This window comes from Canis lupus, chromosome 16 (assembly GCF_011100685.1).
Source record: "Canis lupus familiaris isolate Mischka breed German Shepherd chromosome 16, alternate assembly UU_Cfam_GSD_1.0, whole genome shotgun sequence".
NCBI lineage: Eukaryota > Metazoa > Chordata > Mammalia > Carnivora > Canidae > Canis > Canis lupus.
The window spans coordinates 523445-537889 of record NC_049237.1 but is presented as its reverse complement, the minus strand read 5'-3'; the positions used below and the strand labels follow the sequence as shown (position 1 = coordinate 537889).

The 14445-nt window shown below is 48.3% G+C and overlaps 1 long non-coding RNA gene across 1 annotated transcript; it reads left to right on the top strand.

Annotated features, from left to right (window-relative positions):
• The first annotated feature begins 580 nt into the window (after nt 1–580).
• LOC119869622 lies at nt 581–2078 on the top strand. The gene is made up of 2 exons (XR_005371155.1): nt 581–784; nt 1236–2078. It is a non-coding gene; the product is annotated as an uncharacterized LOC119869622 (long non-coding RNA).
• The last annotated feature ends 12367 nt before the right edge of the window (nt 2079–14445 follow it).

Genomic DNA, 14445 nt, shown 5'->3' with positions numbered 1-14445 from the left:
CGCGCGGGTGGGGCACGTTTCCAGGATTGAGGTGCTCGGTATCGGGAGAGTTTGCAGAGCAATCCGCAAGCAACGCCTGAGCATCCCCGAAGGCTGAGGCTCGGTGAGCCTATGGCACAGTCCCCCTTCCCGCCTGAGGAAATCGGTCTGCGTGGGTCGGGTCTCATCTGCCCAGGTGCCCCACCCGGGACGTGCTGCTGGACCATGAAGCCCAGCCCAGGAGCCGGGGCTTGGCACAGAGTCTAGGTCTCTGCACAGTTTCCAGCTCCGTCCTAAGGACGAGGTCCACCACCACTAAAGAGTCACAGTGTTAGTGGCACCTGCCACGCTGGTCCCCCAGGGAGCGGGCAGCGCAGGAAAGACTGGGGTGCAGTGCAGGGCCCCCACCGAGGCCGACAGAACTGCTTCTGTGTCCGTCCCCTTGGCCGTCGCCGTTATGCACACATCACCCCTCTCCCCGGGGCTCTTCTGTGTCCTGATTTTCTGGAGTTGTTTAGAAATCTTGAGATTCTTAGGTTGCTTTGACCTCCTTGGAACACACTGAAGCAAACAAAGCCCCCTGGCAGCGTGCGTGTTGTCCGTGATCTCCGACCCGTTTCATAACACTCACTTCCTAGCAAGAGCGTTTGCCGGGGCCGTAAAATTCACTCGGTTTGGGAGGAATCGTGTCCCCGCGATGACGAGCTCGGTTCCTATACACAGTGTGTTCCCAGGAAGGCCTCTTCCGTGTGAGTAAAGTGGCAATATTGTAACAGCCTAATGCACCATTTTTCTGGAATTTGTGGTAAGTGTGACCTCCGTGTCCATACGGCGTTTCCTGCCAAGGTGAATTTCGGGGCTCCTTGTAAACTTGGAAGAAGAAAAGCTGTGGTGAAGCCTCTCTTCTGTTTGGGTTGCTGAGGTCAACAAAATATAGAAACATCCAGTTAAAGAGAGGCACCTGGGGAGGCTGGTGGGTGCGGGGCTGACACAGGTTTCCTGGGAGGGGACGGGTGGCCGCCGGCAGGTCATTGTCAAGACCACTCGCATCCAATAAAAAATAAATTTATAAAAATAAAAATTAAATAAAAAATAAGGGCAGGGGGTGGGGGTGACTGGGTGGTGGGCACTGAGGGGGGCACTTGACGGGATGAGCACCGGGTGTTATTCTATATGTTGGCAAATTGAACACCAATAAAAAATAAATTTCTATTAAAAAAAAAAAAAAAGACCACTCGCATCTGCTTCTCCCGCAGGAAACGCAGGAAACGGCCACAGACAGGGATCGAAGGGTGGACGGCAGCGAGAAGCTGCAGAACCTCATTTGCGGGAGCCGTCCTGTTCAGCGCCCCTTCCTGGGGCTCCCCTTGGGGACTGCAGGCTGGCGGGGCACAGGGCCTCCACGGGGACGCCCCCCGTGAAACTCGGACCTGGTCTTCTGAACCCTCCTGGAACCAGCAGGCAGCGTTAGCCAAGGGGCTGCGGCTCCCCTCCTCCCCCACCCCTCCTCCACATCACCCGGGGTCAAGGGCCCCCCACAGGGAGTTTTATCCTTAACTAATGATACTCCCCCAGCAGGGAGACCCTGTTCCGGGGGGACAAAACCCAGGTACGGGCTGGATGACCCCTGGAGCCTCACCCCGATTACAGCTACCTAGCCTGAAATAGTTTGTGTGGCTGTTAGCCTGAAAGAAACGCTAAATTCTACTCTTCCATTGCCTCTGCTCCAAAACACACCCATCAGATTGTGCCGTTTATGGGAAAGTGACGTCCAGCTCAGTGACCATAGTTAACGAGGCTGTGCTGCATATCTGAAAGTGGCTAAGATCTTAAAAGTCCTCGTCCCAAGGAAAAAAAAAGGTCTATTACGGTGATTGTTTCACAGTATATACAAATATCAGATGGTTATATTGTGCACCTGAAGCTACCCTAAGGTTGTATGTCAACTAAACCTCAATGTTAAAATGCTGTTCTTAAAATGTGCTGTTTTCCTGAAAATTTTGGTGTAAGTCTGAATTTCGTACAAGTAACAAAATTTTTGACGGCATAATTTACTATGCCAATTGGAAAATCAGAATAAAAAAGGGCCTTAAACTCAATCGCTGTCTTTTTCTTACTTATACATAATATATGGCATTATTATGAAATTAGGAAAATACAGAAAAATAGATTATAATAAAAAATAATTTATCTCTCTGTGGTTAATTTTAATTAATTTAATTTAATATTTTTATGGATTCTCCTTGTTTTTTATTTAACTGCTTAAATGCAATTTTATTTTACTTTGTCTGTACATACATTGATAACATACCCATTGCCTTTATTATTGAAAGCATGGGGAGCTTTTGTAAGTCACATACTTGGCCTTCTTTTTTTCATTCACAAAGACAAGAGTTTAGTCAAAACTAGTCAGACGTAAGATACTTTCTTGTTTATAACCTTGTGATTTGTACTTGCCTTTGATTTTTTTACATGCATGCTTTTTACCTATTGAGGTCCAATGTTTCTCTTTCAACTTCCATGAGTTTATTTTTTTATTTTTTAAAGATTTTATTTATTTATTAATGAGAGACACAGAAAGAGAGGCAGAGACACAGACAGAGGGAGAAGCAAGCTTTATGCAGGGAGCCCGATGTGGGACTTGATCCTGGGACTCCAGGATCATGCCCTGGGCTGAAGGCAGGTGCTAAACTGCTGAGCCACCCAGGTGTCCCAACTTCCATGAGTTTAAATAATAAAGATGCCACACTTGTGTCCTATTTGTGGCAAATGCTTTTGCAAAATTACTTTACTCATTGAAACTACTCTATTTTAAAACTCCTCTTAACTTTTGCAAAATCTACTTTACTTATTAAAACTACTCTATGTTGAAACTCCTCTTAACTTGCAGGCAGTCAAGATTCAACTTTTTTTTCAAGAATCGTTGATTGGATATCCATACCGACCAAAACTGCTCCTCCTTGCCCTCGGCTGTAGGGGTGGGCATCTGCCTGCAAGGGTCTCGCTGTCCTCTGGTGCTCGCCCCATGCACACCTTCCCTTCCTCACCTGGGTGCCTTCTCTCCAGCCTCATAGCCGTGGCTCAGACACCACCTCCAAGAAAGGTGTTGTTGCTCACCAGATGGACACATTGATTAGACGGCTGCCACACCGAGTAGTTTGCCTCGACGGCAGAATTCTTAAATTCAGAGCATGTGCGCCATTTGCCATTCTATCTTGGAAATACGTGCTTTATGAATAAATGAATATGGGTGTTTCTGAAGTATGTTTTTTATGATTTTGAAGTAATTCGGATTTGTAACAAAGTCACAAAAATAGTTCAGTGAACACGTATATGTCTTCATGGATAATTTCCTATATTTGCTTAATTACTTATCCATCCTGTGAGTACCTATCAATACACATGTACCTGTCAACATTTTGTGACTTTTTAGCTTTTTTATATAATTGCAAACTTAAAAATCACAGGAACCATACAAAGTTCTTCTGCACGGCCTTCAAGCACCCACCAGCAAGCTGCATTTTGCCTCATTTACTGAGTCTCTCCCCGCTACCCCAGGCACACACATTCACATGCTTGTGCATGTGTGTGTGTTGTTTTCATCTGAGTTTTGTGAGAGTGGCCTAGAGCCATGCTGTCAGGCAGTAACACTTCAGTGTGAATTTGGTACACACGAGGCATTTTCTTAAAGCATCACAGCATAAGAGCAAGATCAGGAAATTTAATGTTGATGGACAGCATTGTTAGTGTTGATGCGCATCTTGGCAGTCGTCACAATAATTGCCTTTAGAGCTGCTTCCCCTGGTCCAGTACCTAATCAAGAGCCACAGTGTCCTTTATTCCAGAATGTACTGTAGCCTGTCTTCCTCTCTGGGGGCAAGACAGTAGAGAATAGGGCGGCTCATTCATTTCACAGGATGCCTATCACTTTGGGTCTGCACTTGTCTTCCTGATGGATTTCCCATGCACTTTGCTAGTGAGGTCTCTGGAGTCACGCTGTGCCCCTCTAGGGGACCCCTGGGGGACCCATCCCTGAAGCAGGACGCTGTCTGCCAAGTGTCTGCACTGTGGTGCTTACGGCTGGGGCGGATGAGTCCCTCGTGAAGAACCTCAGACATTCTTCAGCCGGTATTTACACCAGCGGCTGCTTCCCGCCCGACCCCACCACCGCGTCGTGGCTGCAAGTGGCGATCTCCGCAAGCTGGCTTCAGCCACACGGCGAGGCACCTTGCCTTTCCTTTAGCTTTGTGTGTGCGTGACCCATTTGGAGATGTGAGGCGTGCACAGCCCCTCTCCCTGGGGCGCTGGCTGCCCAGTTTGGGGGCTGGACTCTGTGCTGATCACTTTACTTACACGATTAATACTCTCAGGAAGGCACCCCACGTTATCGTCAGCCTTTTACAGATAAGAAAATCACCTTTATAGAAGCCACTTTATAAATAGCAGAGTCAGGATTCAAACCCAGAGCACCTAAGCCCAGAAACCAGGCCTGTTAGTTCTATAGCAGGTGGGCTTCTGTGGGTTGTGAGGGATGGAAATCCACCCAGTGCCAGGCTGGGCAGAAAAGAGGATTTGTCAGAGGGACATTGGAGGGTCCTCTCCAACCAGGTGAGTGATGAGGGTATCAGGTCAGGTGGAAAAGCCCCTTCTTCTCCTCCCGGAAACAGGGCTGGATATGGAAGGAAGGCATCAGATGGATTGTAGGACAAAAGCTCGGTTTCTTTTTTTTTTAATAATAAATTTATTTTTTATTGGTGTTCAATTTGCCAACATACAGAATAACACCCAGTGCTCATCCCATCAAGTGCCCCCCTCAGTGCCCGTCACCCAGTCACCCCCACCCCCCGCCCTCCTCCCCTTCCACCACCCCTAGTTCGTTTCCCAGAGTTAGGAGTCTTCCATGTTCTGTCTCCCTTTCTGATATTTCCTACCCATTTCTTCTCCCTTCCCTTCTCGGTTTCTGTCCAAACAAGGGTGGAGCTCTGCAGGGAAGTCAGGGCCGCCCCCTTTTGTGCAAAACAGCAGAGCGAGTGCAGACGTCCTTACACAGGGGGTGTTTGAAAAGTGGCTGATCTTACATCGGGGAACTCATATGCGTGTGTATTTGTACAGCTTTACACACCACCAGTGAGTCATGAAGAAAAGGCTCAGGTATAAAAAGAAACTGAATCCATTCCAGTCGCATTAAATGCTGCGTGCTATGGGATGCTATTTGTCCTCTTTCTTTCAATTAGCCCACAGCCTTTAACGTTATTGAATTAAGTAAAATAAACTAAATCAACCCAAAATGGCATAATGGTTTTTCTGGAGTTTTATGATATTTTCACTTAAGAATTTTGACCACTAAGTCGCCACCACGTGTGGAAATATGTTTCGACTGCTTGTCACATGGGACTAGTTACATCTGTAAGTAGCTAAGAGGAAAACCGCATGGCAAGTGGGTGTGTTCAGATGCACTTTGACAACTCCCGGGCACCTGTCAGCCATTATTTGGAAAAGAGGAGAGCTAATTTCTTCTTCAGAATTACCATGTTTTTTGAATCAGCATATGGGCAAATATCGTCCCCTTAAAAGTTTTTCTCTATTTTTTAACCAAAGGACATAAATTCAAAAATTTACTGTGTCATAAGTTTTGCTGATTTCCTTCCCCAAAAACTCCAGTACAAACTTAAAGAAAAATAGAAACCCTGGCACCTGAGCTTAGGCACTTGGAAGTGTGTTAATAATATTAATGAACATGCAGGTGGATGATGGTGCAAAACCAGGAATATTCACTGGGAGGGGAGGTTTTGAACTATTTCTGGTGTTGCCAGCATCCCTGGTCTGTCTGGGGATGAAAAGCTGGGACACTCCTCCAATGTGGACTGACCAGGTGGGGGAGAGAGGACACCGAGGTGGGAGAAGAGGACATCCCAGGGGGAGACAGAGGACACCCAGGGGGAGAGAGAGGACACTCCAGATTGGAAGAGAGGACACCCAGGTGGGAGAAGAGGACACCCAGGCAGGAGGAGAGGACACCAGGTGGGAGGAGAGGACACCCAGGTGGGAGACAGAGGACACCCAGGGGAAAAGAGAGGACACCAGGTGGGAGGAGAGGACACCCGGTGGCTGCCTTCGCCTGGCCTCTGTGGGAACCCAGCCTTGCAGCTGCACCTGCCCTGCCGCCCCATGTCACGTGCTGTACCTGGTGTCACACCTGAGCCGAGGTAGGGCCCAGCGCGTCCCCTGCAGACTTGCTGTGCGCCCAGAGCCCGCAGCCCCAGGGAGGGCCGTGACACGGAGGAATCGGCTGATCGATCCCCCGCCTGTGAAACCGGGGACGCGTCTACGTGAGCCCCATGCATGGGCAGCAGGAGCAGCGTGTGGTTATGAGCACCCCCTGGTCCTGAAAATGCCGTAATCACCTTCACACACTCTTCTTCTGACATTTTCTCTACGATCCCTGATCATCATCCTGGGACGTCCCTGTCTCCCTGGCCTGGCACAGCGCCGCGCAGGAGGGCAGTGGGCTCAGTGGCCCGCATTCTCCGGATCCGGGCACCAGGCCGTGGGGCAAAGTCGGTCAACGGTGCTGACGCAGGGGGTCCCATCCCCGTGCCCAGATCTCCCAGCAGCCCGGTGGGCAGGGGTGCAGGGGTGCGGCAGGTGGCTTGGGCAGGGCTGCGAGGAAGGGGGTGCAGTTCCCAGGCAGCGGGGCCAGAGCAGGGGGAAGGCAGGCCTGAGGGAGGCCAGTGGTGTCCCCGGCACAGCTGGCTCAAACCCCTCGGTCCTGAGTCCCTCGGCCCGGGGCAGCAGGCACAGGAAGAGGCCTTCCAAGGCAGCAGGGCCGTGCCACCCTAGGGTGACAGCACACGGGTGTTTCAGGAACCTGAGCTCCCGTGTCCGTGGATTTGGGTGATGGGGCATCACCACGTGAGAGCATCGGGGTCGTGCAGGAGCCTTAGAGTATGTGCAGGGCCAACGCCAGTGCTTCTTGGGCACAGAGGACGCTGCTCGACAGAGACCCAGACGGCTCATGGATGGCGATGGGTGGCGATGGGGGGCGATGGGTGGTGATGGGTGGCGATGATCATGCAAAAGAGAGGCATCTACAACTGAAATCCGCTGTGACATGGGCAGCTGTGGCTGTGCCTTCATCCGCTCTGATGCGCGATGCTTGCAGTCGGCCTGCAAGGGTGTTTCAGGAGCGCAGGCCCCAGATGGGTCGCCCCAGAGCAAGCCCGCGACCGCGCCAGCCAGCGGGGCTTAACAAACCCCTTAGGGCTTGTTTTGGAAAGGTTTTCTCTTCCTGGTCTATTTTCCCATGAACGCTGCAAAGAAAATATGACAGGACTTTTTTAAAGCGTAAGATCTATGATCTGCGGGGAAATCTAAAACTCATTTTAATTCATTGAGACTAAAAGTTCTGTTCTGAAAATGTTATTTATTCGCATTAGAAAGTATATGCTCTTCAGACATAAAAATGTTGAGGACATAAGAAAATAAAATATAGGGATCCCCGGGTGGCTCAGTGGTTTAGCGCCGGCCTTTGGCCCAGGCCGTGACCCCCAGGGTCCTGGGATCGAGTCCCACATCGGGCTCCCTGCATAGAGCCTGCTTCTTCTTCTGCCTGTGTCTCTGCCTCTCTCTCTCTCATGAATAAATAAAATAAAATATTTTTGTTAAAAAAGAAAAGAAAATATAAAAAATGTTGCACCGTGCACTGTGTCATTTGAGTCCTAAGAGAGGCGACCGGGATTTTTTTCTGGTGGGAGGGAGACCGGGTTTCCCAAACTGGGGTCGTGTCCGCGTTTCAGGGGGCTCCACCCCGGAGGATATATTTAATTTCAGATCAAGAACACATTAGGACAGCGATAGTCTTTCAAAACATGCGTGCAGTCTCAGTCAACAGGATGCCTGCTCTATCGACCCGCCTAAAGAGGGGATGAGATCTTCTCCCTCTGACAATCCCATGTCACCCGTCACATGTCACAGAGGGGAGCATCTCAACATCGTGGCAAACGTGCAAAAGCGAATGCAGGGGGGGAACCTTCAAGACCCGGCCAATCCCCGCTGCCCCAAATGAGGAGACAGTGCAAAGCAGAAGGGACGCTGGGCCCAGACACCAGCCGCCGCCCCCGGGGAGCACATAGGATCGCAGCGGGAGACGGTTCTCCAGCAGGAAAGTGGCCTCTTGCGCTCGGAGGGTCCGCAAGGCAGAAGGTCACCGCAGAAACCCCTTAGAAGCACAAAGCCCAACGAAAATCAGAATGGCTGTGCTCATGCTTCAGCGAAGCTTAATTTCCACATGACCCTGACCTTTTACTCTCTTCTGCAAACCCCCCTCCTCCTTCTTAGGGTTTCGTTTTGGGAACCTGCTACCACCCTAAGGACAGAGGCATGAGACTGTCAGCAAGTACACCTTCCCTACAAACAGGCCAGATCTTGATTTCCCAACAACCTCCAGCCTCTGCCTTGGGTTGGGGGTGGAGGGGTGGGGGGTTGGTTTGCAGGATGGAAGGCCAGAGTCCGTGCAGCCTCTTTCACCCTATAAAGCAATAACACTATTGTATCTCTCTCTATTTTTTAAGACATTTTATTTATTTATTTGAGAGAGAGAGAGCAGGCAAGGGGAGGGGCAGAGGGAGAAGCAGACTCCCCGCCGAGCGAGGAGCCCAATGTGGGACTCGATCCCAGGACCCTGAGATCATGACCTGAGCTGAAGGCAGGCGCTTCCCCAACGGAGCCAGCCGGGCACCAGCTACTGTACCTTTTTATCCCAAACCCCCATCTCCATGTTACATTTTGGTTCCAAAGCTTGGAGGTCAGTCTTCAACATCAGAGGGAGAGAGAAAGGCCAGCTGGCCTCCCCGCCTTGCTTTTGATTAGAAAGAAAAAATAAGTCTTCCCTGAGAATGTGTTAGACAAAGCTTGTCCTCACCTGTGTTTGGGGCAAGAATTCACACTATCTGGCTTCCACCAAAAAGCAAACTAACTAACAAACACCCAAGCTGTGGATTTATATCGTCCTGATACTTGTCAGGAGCCAATGCAAAAGCTTTCTAGAGGAATGCACATAAAAGACCCCCATACCCCCAAAATGTTTCAATGCACGTGAATTCATAGATTAAAAAAAAATGTTTCCAGGTATATCAGGTAGACAAGGAACAATGAGTGAAAATCAGCAGGATTAAAAAAAAAAAAAAGAAAAGAAAAACAATCAGACTTCCAGCAGTGAAATGCCAAATAAAAATATGAAATAAATACATTTAATAATTTAAAAGAACAAACAGCGAACGTGGAAAATCTGAAATATTACAAACGAAACCATGCAAAGTTGTCACGCAGTCATTTGAAATGGGAAAAATAAATTTTTTCTTGATCGTTTTTTTTTAAATGAAATTTGGAGGAAGAGAGAATTCATTGAAATGAGATGTTGATAGTTGAAAACAGCAGATTTAAACAGATCAGGAATGAACAAACGTGAAGGCATGGCTGAAGAAATTAAGCAGAATGCAGTGAAAAAACATGGAAAATAAGTTTTAGGGACCCCTGGGTGGCTCAGTGAACATCTGCCTTTGGCTCAGGTTGAGACCCCAGGGTCCTGGGATCGAGTCCCGCATCCGGCTCCCCACAGGGAGCCTGCTTCTCCCTCTGCCTGGGTCTCTGCCTCTCTCTCTCATTGTGTCTCAGGAATAAATTTTAAAAATATGTTTTTTAAAAAAGAAGTTTTTAAAAGATTGGGATGGGAAACTGGCTGAGACTGCGAATATCTATACATGTACACACCCAGGTGTATAAATAACAAATTAAATTACCCCAGAAGTAATATCTAAGATACAAGAGGGAATGAGGGGTGGGAGTGGGTGGGGATTGCAAGCTTGCAGACAAATCTAAACAAGTAAGCTATGTAAAATAATACTCATCATTTCTAACGTGTAGAGTTCAGAAACCAAATAAAATTAAAATACTAGGCAAGTGCAGAACATAAATCAAGAGAAAGATCATTGTAATTACATGTCAGAAGCCCTCATACCATTTTAGAAGGAGATAAAACATGTCTTTCAACCAGTTTGTTAGGTCACACAGGCATGTGAAAGTGTTGGGCGCATGCAAACAGAATTCAAAAAGCGGATACCTTTCAAAATTAGTAGGTAGAAATCAAAGAAAAATTTTAAATGTCGAAGGTTATATACAGGGAAGAAAAAAATAGTTGTTAGAAAGCAGCCAGATGAGCACTGGGTGTTATTCTGTATGTTGACAAATTGAACGTCAATAAAAAATAAATTTATTATTATAAATAAATAAATAAATAAATAAATAAATAAATAAATAAATAAATATTTAAAAGAAAAAAAAAAGAAAGCAGCCAGAGAATCACAAACTAACAAGGCAAACATGAATTTAGGTTTAAACAGGATGCACTCCCACCATTTGCTTTGATGTGGATGGAACTGGAGGGAATGATGCTGAGTGAAATAAGTCAATCGGAGAAGGACAAACATTATATGGTCTCATTCATTTGGGGAATATAAAAAATAGTGAAAGGGAATAAAGGGGAAAGGAGAAAAATAAGTGGGAAATATCAGAGGGGGAGGAAGAACATGGAAGACTCCTAACTCTGGGAAACGAACTAGGGGTGGTGGAAGGGGAGGAGGGCGGGGGTGGGGATGAATGGATGACGGGCACTGAGGGGGGCACTTGACGGGATGAGCACTGGGTGTTATTCTATATGTTGGCAAATTGAACACCAATAAAAAATAAATTTATAAAAGAAATTAAAAAAAAAAGAAAATAAACAGGAGGCACTCCCAATAACGTGAACAACTCAGACCTGTGCTGGAAGGCAACCGTGGTGGGACTGGATTTTAAGGGGTGGTGGAGAGCGATGTTGCTTAAAAGGGCCTGTTCTAAGATGTGAAAAAAAAAAACTTGAAAGTAAAATAACAAAAATATCGTGGTGAACAAATCCTTAATCGTCTATAGCCACAGAACGAACCCATAATAAAATTCTTAATATTTTGCGATCTTGCTTATATTATTGAGAAAAGACCTCTTGCAGATAGTGTGGTTCACATTTGTGCGCCTGTGCACTTCAAATAAAAGCAAAATCAGATGCCCAGGCAGTGAGATCCACCCCATCGCTTTAACGACTAAAGTAAAGGATTCCTGGGATGGGAAGGGTGCGCGTTCTCATCGAGACGCACTGGTCGGAAGGCAGGTGCATCTCCACAGGGGACTCGGGATCCCAGGTGCTCAACTCAAATTCCCAAGAAGATGTTTTGTGGATTCAGTTGAAGGGACTCTAATTAATGTTTGGATTCCCGAATGAAATAGCAGATGACGAGTTGTCTTCTGGAACAGGAAGGCTTATGTTAGGGACGCCTGGGTGGCTCAGCAGTTGAGCACCTGCCTTCGGCCCAGGGCGTGATCCTGGAGTCCCAGGATCGAGACCCACGTCGGGCTCCCTGCATGGAGCCTGCTTCTCCCTCTGCCTGTGTCTCTGCCTCTCTCTGTGTCTCTCATGAATAAATAAATAAAATCTTAAAAAAATATTTTAAGAACACAGGCTTTGGAGAGACCCTGTGCACAGTTCTGTAAAGGAGGAGGGTGGGAGGGGGCAGGAGGAGAGATGGAGGGAAGCGGGAGGGAGCAGCTGAGTCTGATTCTCTCTCTTTCTCAAGTTCTATTTCTCTGGTTCTGGAAGGAGCAGTAGGGGTTGGAATCAAGTGAGTTGGCTCAAAGTTGGGCTCACTCAGCTGTGGACACTGTGACCTGGAGGGCAGGTGTCCAGCCTCCATGTCCTCCCCCATCAGGAGAACAATAGAATTGAGCTCCAAGGTCAGTCCATAAACGTGAGCTGGGGGATTGGAAGAATAGGGCCGCTGCTGTGGGCCAGCGAGGCCCCGAATCTATTGACGCTTCCCAGGAAGGCCCGGGGACCCCGCCCTGCCCCTGGCTTCTAGGGCGGGATGTGGCCGGGGCCCCGTGGGTGCGGCACCGGAAGCCAGTGACAAGGACACCTGCACGGGGAGGCCTCTGGCCAAGCATCCTTGGTGGAGAGCTCCTCACTAACAGGGTCAGGGGGTCACAGACACTAGGACAGAGCCAGTGGGGTCCAGATGTGCACCCTGGGCCATGTGGTCTTTGCTCCTTCCCAGGCCCCTAGACCCTGAGCCTAGGAAGGAGTCTCCATGGTATAGATGCTCCCCCTCCCGGGGCCTCCCTTCTGCGGAGTGGAGACACACAGCAGGCCCGCTGCCCTGCCAGCTGATCCCTGGGATAAATTCTTTTTTTTTTTAAGATTTTATTTCTTTATTCATGACAGACACACAGAGAGTGAGGCAGAGACACAGGGAGAGACACCAGCAGGCTCCCTGCGGGGAACCCAATGAGGGACTCAATCACGAGGCCCCAGGATTAAGCCCTGAGCAAAAGGCAGACACTCAACTGCTGAGCCCCCCAGGGGTCCCCCCCCCGGGATAACTTCTGTCTTACAAACTTCAGGACTATACATTTGTGATGTGAGTGCACATAATTCAATACTGAGAAGGAGACACTGACCTGAAGCTGTTTCATCAGTGGGTAAACAAGCATGGACCGAGCGTCCCTCTCAGCCCACGGCAGCCAGGGGACATCAGCCCTCCGAGGAGGGGTCCCCCGTGTGCCTCCTCAGCAGCCCCGTGGGCGCCGTCATCCACAGGTGTGAGCCCATTTGGCTCTGTGTTATTTATTATTATTATTATTTGTTATTGCTTATTGTTATTGCTTTGTTATTACTTATTACATATGTGGCATTCATGAAACCATGATGTGCGGGACTAACCAACAAATAGAGAACTAGCATGATCGCTAGAGGACTGGAGTGATTTGTTTCTACTTAAAAATTCTAACTAAGTTTTTCTTGTCCTTATACCAAAAAAAAAAAAAAAAATGTTTATATAAAAAGGACTTTTGAAGGCCATCCTGGCCACGAGTTCCTCGCTCTCTTTCCAACACTGCATCACTTTAGGAAAACCCCTACATTCATGCTATTTTGACCCACACGGAAAGTTTTGCAAAGCACAGCGGAATGCCACATTTCGTTTTACTGGGGGCTCGTGCCCACCACGTACGTACTCCTTCCGTGCTCAGAACGTGGCACCCAGCTAAGCCGTGGACAAGGCCCTGCTCTCGAGCGTGACTCCACCAGCATCTAGCGGCTTCTCCCATGGCAGCTTGAGCGCAGCGAGCTCGGTAGGCCGGCTACGCAGGGTCCAGGTGGCACTGCCCCGGGGCACGGAGCACTGGGAGCTCCCGGGGCGGGGGGAGAGCTGAGGGCGCGTTAGGCGTTTACGGAGTTGCCTGAGGTTAAAACTCCTCTTAGAAATCACAGAAAGGGATCTGTGTGTGGAAGCCAGTGCTCGAATTTGGGGATCAGCAAGAAAAAGGAAACGGGACACTGGTTTGCTCATGCTGCCTGGTTTGACGGCATGAACATTGCATAAGTGAGGTAAAGAAGCCTCTCCTTAAAAAAAAAAAAAAAGAAGCTTCTCCTTTTGGAACAATTTATGCAAGAGCAGATTATGACCAATTTATTGTTTCTTTAAGCAAATGATGATAAGATCACCTTGCGTGTGTCAGGCCCCTTTCTAAGTGTTGGGAGCACAGCAGTAAATCACCTTGGCAAGACCCAGACTTCCTGGGGTTCACATTCCTATGGCCAAGGCAGTAGACAAAAGGTTTGTAGACCCAGAAATTAAAAAAAAAAAAAATATATATACATAGGGCACCTGGGTGGCTCAGTGGTTGAGCGTCTGCCTTTGGCCCAGGGCGTGACCTGGGGACCTGGGATCGAGTCCTGCATCGGGCTCCCCGCAGGGAGCCTGCTTCTCCCTCTGTCTGGGTCTCTGCCATTCTCTGTGTGTCCCTCATGAAAAAATAAAATAAAATAAAATAAAATAAAATAAAATAAAAGATAAAATAAAATAAAATAAATAAATAAAATATATATACATATATATTTAAAATAGATAAAACTTAAAAATTTTAATTTGGGTAGTTTGAAAGGTTCTAGATGATTCAGATCTAGAGGTCAAAGAAGAGTTCTTCCAAGACATCTCTCTAGCTTCCTGTTGGAAAGCTAGCAGTGTCATTTTTCCAAGGAATAGCGAATTTATCCAGGGAGGAGCGTCATCGTCACACACAAAAGCACTTCCTTTGCACTGAGCACCTAGGACGGGCCACTTAATTACAGGGACATGTGCATCCGTAATGGCGGCTGGAGGGTCACAGAGCTTCACGTACTCCACCTTCATCGTCACGGTGACAACACCCACCACATGAGCAGCACTCGCTTGACCCCTTGTGTACCATCACCAGCGGCCAGGCAGCAGGCCCTCTTGGGCCAGAGTGCTGCGACGGTCCCCAGCCCCGTTTCCGAGGAGACTTCACTAACTTCTCTCCCCGTCTGCCTCACAGCCACCCTGAGATAAGGCATCACTCTCT